The 6000-nt window shown below is 41.7% G+C and overlaps 1 long non-coding RNA gene across 1 annotated transcript; it reads left to right on the top strand.

Annotated features, from left to right (window-relative positions):
- The first annotated feature begins 3648 nt into the window (after nucleotides 1-3648).
- LOC109959489 (uncharacterized) lies at nucleotides 3649-5191 on the top strand. Its single transcript, XR_002274846.1, has 2 exons — nucleotides 3649-3925; nucleotides 4830-5191. It is a non-coding gene; the product is annotated as an uncharacterized LOC109959489 (long non-coding RNA).
- The last annotated feature ends 809 nt before the right edge of the window (nucleotides 5192-6000 follow it).

The following is a 6000-nucleotide window of genomic DNA, read 5'->3' on the forward strand; positions in this document are numbered from 1 at the left end:
TAAACATCCTTTTATTGGATTTATTAAAATGTACCAATATTTTTCCACTGCTGATTTCTTGAGTTACAGTTATGGCCAAAAATACTGGCAGCCCTGTATTTCTGTCAGGTAATGCACCACTTCTCCCAGAAAACTGTTGAAGTCACAGATTCTTTGATATTCTCATGTTTATTTCTGTTGTTTGCACTGGATCAACACACAAAGCAGAGAAAAAGCCAGATCTGATCCAGTTTACACAGAAATCCAAACATGGACTGGACAGAATTACTGACACTCTCAACCTAATATTTGGTAGCACACACTGGACAAAACAACTGAACTTAGTTGCTTCCTGTAACCATCAATGAGTCTCTTTCATCTCTCTGTAGTACTCTTAAAAAAAGCGGTCTGAGAACTACATCTGTCTGTCTCTCCAGGTGATTGGCATGTTTCCAGGGAAGGACATACAACTTTGGACCACCCTTCTTCTGCCAGCTGCTCCAGGTCTCAGGTGTGAAGGGTTCCTTCTCCCAGCTGCTCTTCTGAGATCTCTCCACAAGAGCTTTATGGGATTTAGACCTGGACTCATTGCTGGCCACTTCACAACTCTCTAGCTCATTGTCTGAAACCATTTCTCGTGCTGTCTGAAGTCTGCTTTGGGTCATTGTCCTGCTGTACTCATGACCTCTGATGGAGACTTTCTGACACTGTGCCCTAGAACTTGTTGGTAGACTTCAGATTTCATAACACACAGTCAAAGACATCCAGTGCCTGAAGCAGCAAAGCAATCCCAGAACATCAGTGACCCTCCACTGTGTTTGACTGTAGGGATGTGTTCTTTTCTCTGAAGGCCTCATTTCATTTTCTGAGAACAGCAGAATGATGTGCTCGACCAGAAAGCTCTAATTTAGTCTCATCTATCCACAGGACATTCTCCCAGAAAGGTCATGGCTTCCTCAGGTAATTTTGGCAAACTCCAATTTGCCTTTTTGTTTTTGTGTCAGCAGTGGGTTCTCCTGGGTCTCCTGCCATAGTGACCCTTGTCATTCAGATGGCAACAGATAGTGTGAGCTGACACTGTTGCACCCTGTGCCTGCAGGTCAGCTTGAATTGTTTGGAAGTTGAAACAATCCTTCATTACAATCTGTCATCTAGTTTTCTCTTTCATCCATGTCCAGGGAGATTAGTTACAGTGCCATGGGCTGTAAACTCCTTGACAATGTTGTGTATAGTGGACACGGGAATAGCCAGGTCTCTGGAGATGGACTTGTAGTCTTGAGACTGTCCATGCTTTTCCAAATCCTCAGACAATTGTTTGCTCTTCTTTCTTTTCTTCATGCTCAGTGTGATACACACAGGTTGAGTCAATTTTTCTCCATTTTAACTGATTTCTTTATTGCCAGCACCTGTTGATCGCTACTGGTGAGTTTCATTACAAATTGCAGGGGCATCACATGCTTGAAATACAACTACTTCTGATTATTTTGGCAAGGTGTTAATAATTCTGTGCAGTCCATTTTTGGAGTTCTGTGTGGAATATATCAGACTTGGCTTTTTTTCTGCTTTTCTGTGTTGCTCCAATGCAAACACAAGAAATAAACATGAGCATACCAAAGAATTTGTGTTTGGAACAATTTTCGGGGAGAAGTGGTGAGTTATCCGACAGAAATTTAGGGATGCCAATATTTTTGGCCATGGCTGTACATACACGTTTCCTAATTAGTTTACTGTTTGCATCACTTTTCAAGCAAAAATGCCGCACATTTGTTGGCAAAAGCTTCTTAAATCTCTTCCATATTAATGTAAAAGAATATCTTAGGGTTTTTATTATTCAGACAAATAAGCAAACTCGAGCATTTCCCCCAGTTTTCTGACAAATCAAAGGGAATGAACAGAGCTGTTACTTGCAGCCTTTTGTTATATAAGAGAAGATAAATGCAGTCAGTGTGGAAGTAACTAATCAAATAAATTAAATGAAGGAAAGCAAAATATTTTAATCAAATGTATCATCTATGCAACTAAATAGATGGGTGACCCCTGCAGCCTGTTTCCCACTGGTGATGTGTTAAAACAACAGTTAAATGCTATATAAGAGATTATTGTTCTGACAGAATTGTATTTTAATGTAATCTCAATGTCCATATTTAATCCTGTCAAAGTGGATTTCAACTGATTTAAAAGGATTTTAATGAAGAAACTGGGACATAGCAGCACATCTATTACCTTCACCCAGTGTCAGGTGGTATTGGCTCCCCCCCCCCCCCCCCCCCCCCCCCCACCCACCCACACACACACACACACATACACATACACACACAGATTGAGACAGCAGAATCTCCTCTCCAGTATTTAATGCTCTCTGAGATTCTGCAAATCACGCTGACACAAGAGCACTCATTGTCTGTTAGACTTTTCATGTGCTATGTCCTGTACACCAAGTGTGAAAGCACAGACACATTTGCTACTGCTCTATTTTTCTATAGCTGTGTCCTTGTTGGACCTCTTTTATTAATCTGCAGTCTGTGCGAGTGAACAGTGTGAGCCAGAGAGAGAGAGAGTGTTTGAGTGCAGACAGAATGAGAAGCCGTGCGACAGAGTGAGCCTGGCACACTTAGCCACAGTGTTTCACTGCAGAGGTTTTAAATCCTTTAACATGATTTCACTTATCCTATTAAATACATACAGTAGCTATGGATAGGGATACTGTGAAGTATTATGCACAGGAGGAAGGGGGACAGAGTGGGAAGGAGAGAAAAGGAAAGGAAGAGGAAGAGATTCTAAATGGGTGTTATATTTAGGGAGCCAATTAGTTTTGTTTCTATATGTAATCAGGCCTGAAATTTTCTGTCTGTCATCTCCTTTAGATTGGGCTGGATGACCTTTCATTATTTACTCTCCCCATATATCATTTTATCATTTTCACTTGGACATCATAAACCCTTCCACCTTTGGTTAGGGTTTAGACAAAAATATGAACATGGCACCTGCATATTTTTTTAACACCTCACTTCTCTGATCACAGGCATATTGCATATCATTGTCATTCACTGCCAGCACCTCACAGTCCAGTAAAAATAAACACAGGCAGGCCCGGCCCTAACCAATTTGGCGCCCTAGGCAAGATTTCAGGTGGCGCACCGTTGCATCGCAGTAAATTCCACTGCTAATGTATATACTCATAAGAAACGTAATAGCTTTGTCTTGGACATTCTTTTATTTAAATAAAGCAATTGCACATTCAAAATACTTAGAAAGAATTAAAGAAACAAATACAAAAAAAATGAACTGAACATATGAAATACAATATAAATAGCTTACATAAAGTACCTATTAATACTCCCAAAATAAAAAGTGTAAACAAGTGACATTAACTTAAAAATACAATATAAATACGGCACTGTGCAAAATAAGATATTAAAGAAACGAGTAGGCACAAAATAATACAAGTATTTAAATAAAAATAAAAAGATGATCTTACAAAGACCTCTAGTGGTGTTTTTGGTACTGCCGTAACTTAAAAACTACACCATCACCTCCTCAATCTCACATAACCTGCTACAGCTTTACTCTCCTGGTTTTTCTTGCAGCAAAGTCATCTACAACATCATCATATGACAACTGATTTGAGACCACATGGTTTATGCTTATAATGGCAAGTCCACTGAGACGTTCTTGCATCATAGTAGATCTCAGGTAAGTTTTAATCAGTTTGAGCTTAGAGAAGCTTCTTTCAGCAGCAGCCACTGTAACAGGAAGAGTGGCAGAGATTCTCAAAGCAACCCACATGTTGGGGTAAATTTCTGCCAGCTTCTTCTCATGCAGGAAGGTCAAAAGTTCCATGTTTGTCATATTGTTTGATGGCAATGGTGGGAAATTCTTCATTTCCTTTGCAAGTTCTGTGCCATCAATGTCCGGCTGGCTGTCATGGGTCAGAGCAGTACTTAGGGTTTGACACTTCTGTAGCAGGTCCTCTTCTTCTAAGTTGGGGAAATCGAGGAGCACACCAAACGTGTTATTCACCTCTCCAAGATTCTGAAATCTCTCATCAAGTGAAGAGATGGCAGTATCCGACCACATTAAAAAATGTGGTTTCCAAGTGCATCTTGTATGGGCTCTTCTGGAGACTCATAGCCAAAGTGCCTTTTTGTGGTTCTCAAACGCTTTTGTTTGAGTTCAGCCTCCACATTCATCTCTTCACACATCTTCTTTGCAATTGTCTGTGCATCAGAAAATCCAGTGTTTCTGTAACTGGTGAGGGAATCTCTGGTTTTCTTCAGCAAGTCGACAGCCACATCAAGCTGCATGGAGGGTGACTGCATCAGTTTACTGACATGCTGGATCTTGCTGAGAATGTCATACCATATGGCTGTACAAATGCAAAAGCGATAGGATCCAATCTCCTCAGCCAAAGCTTGGGCTGCACCTCTCACCACAGTGTCTGCAGTTTTTTCCCTCACCTCCAGAAGAGCCTCTCTGACTTGCCCACCCTAATACCTTACTGCCTCAATGCTTTTTATCCTGCTTTCCCATCTGGTCTCAGCCCATGATTTCAGAGTGATTTTCACATATTTCAAGAGGACATCCCACCTATGGGTGGAGGCTGAGAAGAGCTTGAATAACTTTGTCAAATGCCCTAGGTAGCCAAGGGCATCTGGTGAACTTTTTGCAGCATCAGCTACTACCAGATTTAAAGTGTGGGCACCACATGGGACATAAAAAGCTCTTGAGTTCAGCTGAAGCAACTTTGCCTGAACACCTTTATTTTTTCCCTTCATATTGGCGCCATTGTCACAGGACTGGCCTCTGCAGTCCTCAAATGGGATATTAAGTTCCTCTATAGCCTTTTTAAGATTAGAGATGACAAATGTTCTCCTGTTGACTGCTCTGCCACAAGAAAGCCCAAGAAATGCTCTTTTACTTGAGGAATGTCTTCTTGTGACACTATCCTGACTATGACAGAGAGCTGTTCCTTATGACTCAGATCAGGGGTGCAGTCTAAAATGATGGAGAAATATTTGGATATTTTGATCTCTGTCACAATGTGTTCTATTATTTTAGAACTGATGGAGTCTATCAGTTCATTTTGGATTGTTTTGCCAAGATAATGTACATGACTGCCAGCTCCACTTTCCACCCTACTGACATGCTGCTTCATCACTGGATCAAATTTGGCCATAAGCTCCACCTCTTTCAGGAAATTTCCATTGTCTGGTTTATTTAATGTGTCTGTAGAACCCCTAAAAGCCATGTTTCTTTCAGCTAAGGACTAAATTATTGCCACCAATCGATGTAGAACGTCACGCCACCTTTTTCTCTCAGCCTCAGCAAGTGCCATCTCTTGTTTATCTATTGTGAGCCCTTTTGCAAAACAGACCTACAAGTCCTTCCATGTTGCCATGTGAGCATTATGCTCCTGACTATCCTCATGGACCTTGAGCAAGTGACTTGCATTTTTCCAGTCCTTAAGTCCTTCCCTGTTCAGTTTGTACTCTCTTTTAGAAAAAAGTTTGCAGCAGAAGCAGTTCAAACTACCATCTTTTTTAGAGTACATAAGCCAGCTTCTTCGGACTTTTTCTCCATTGACTAAGACTCTGTTAAAATAGTCATGTTGACACCTTCGACCGTCCTTTTGTTTAGGGAATGTGAAGCTATTTTCTATTTGAAATGGACCACTGTAGTGTTGCACGATATACCGGTACTAGTATGGTACCGCGGTACTGAGGCATTTAAAATGGTACTATACTGCATTTGGACGGTACCGGTACTTGCAGCGCCGCCCGCAGCGCTGCCCGCAACAGAGGAAAACAGAGCAGGAAACAGCTTCCTCGTCCTCTGCTCACTGAGCAGCGTGGACTGGAGCAACAAACGGAGCAGGAGGAAAGCTTGGAGATAGCAGAGACGTTGGAGAGGGAGAGGGAGAGAGGGAGAGAGCGAGAGAGAGGAGCACGGAGAGGAGAATGGCTGCTGTAACAGTCACCACCCCGCAACTTGTGGACAAACGAGGGGCGCGAAGTGCTATAT

The sequence above is a fragment of the Monopterus albus genome, unplaced genomic scaffold (assembly GCF_001952655.1).
Source record: "Monopterus albus unplaced genomic scaffold, M_albus_1.0 scaffold39.1, whole genome shotgun sequence".
Lineage (NCBI taxonomy): Eukaryota > Metazoa > Chordata > Actinopteri > Synbranchiformes > Synbranchidae > Monopterus > Monopterus albus.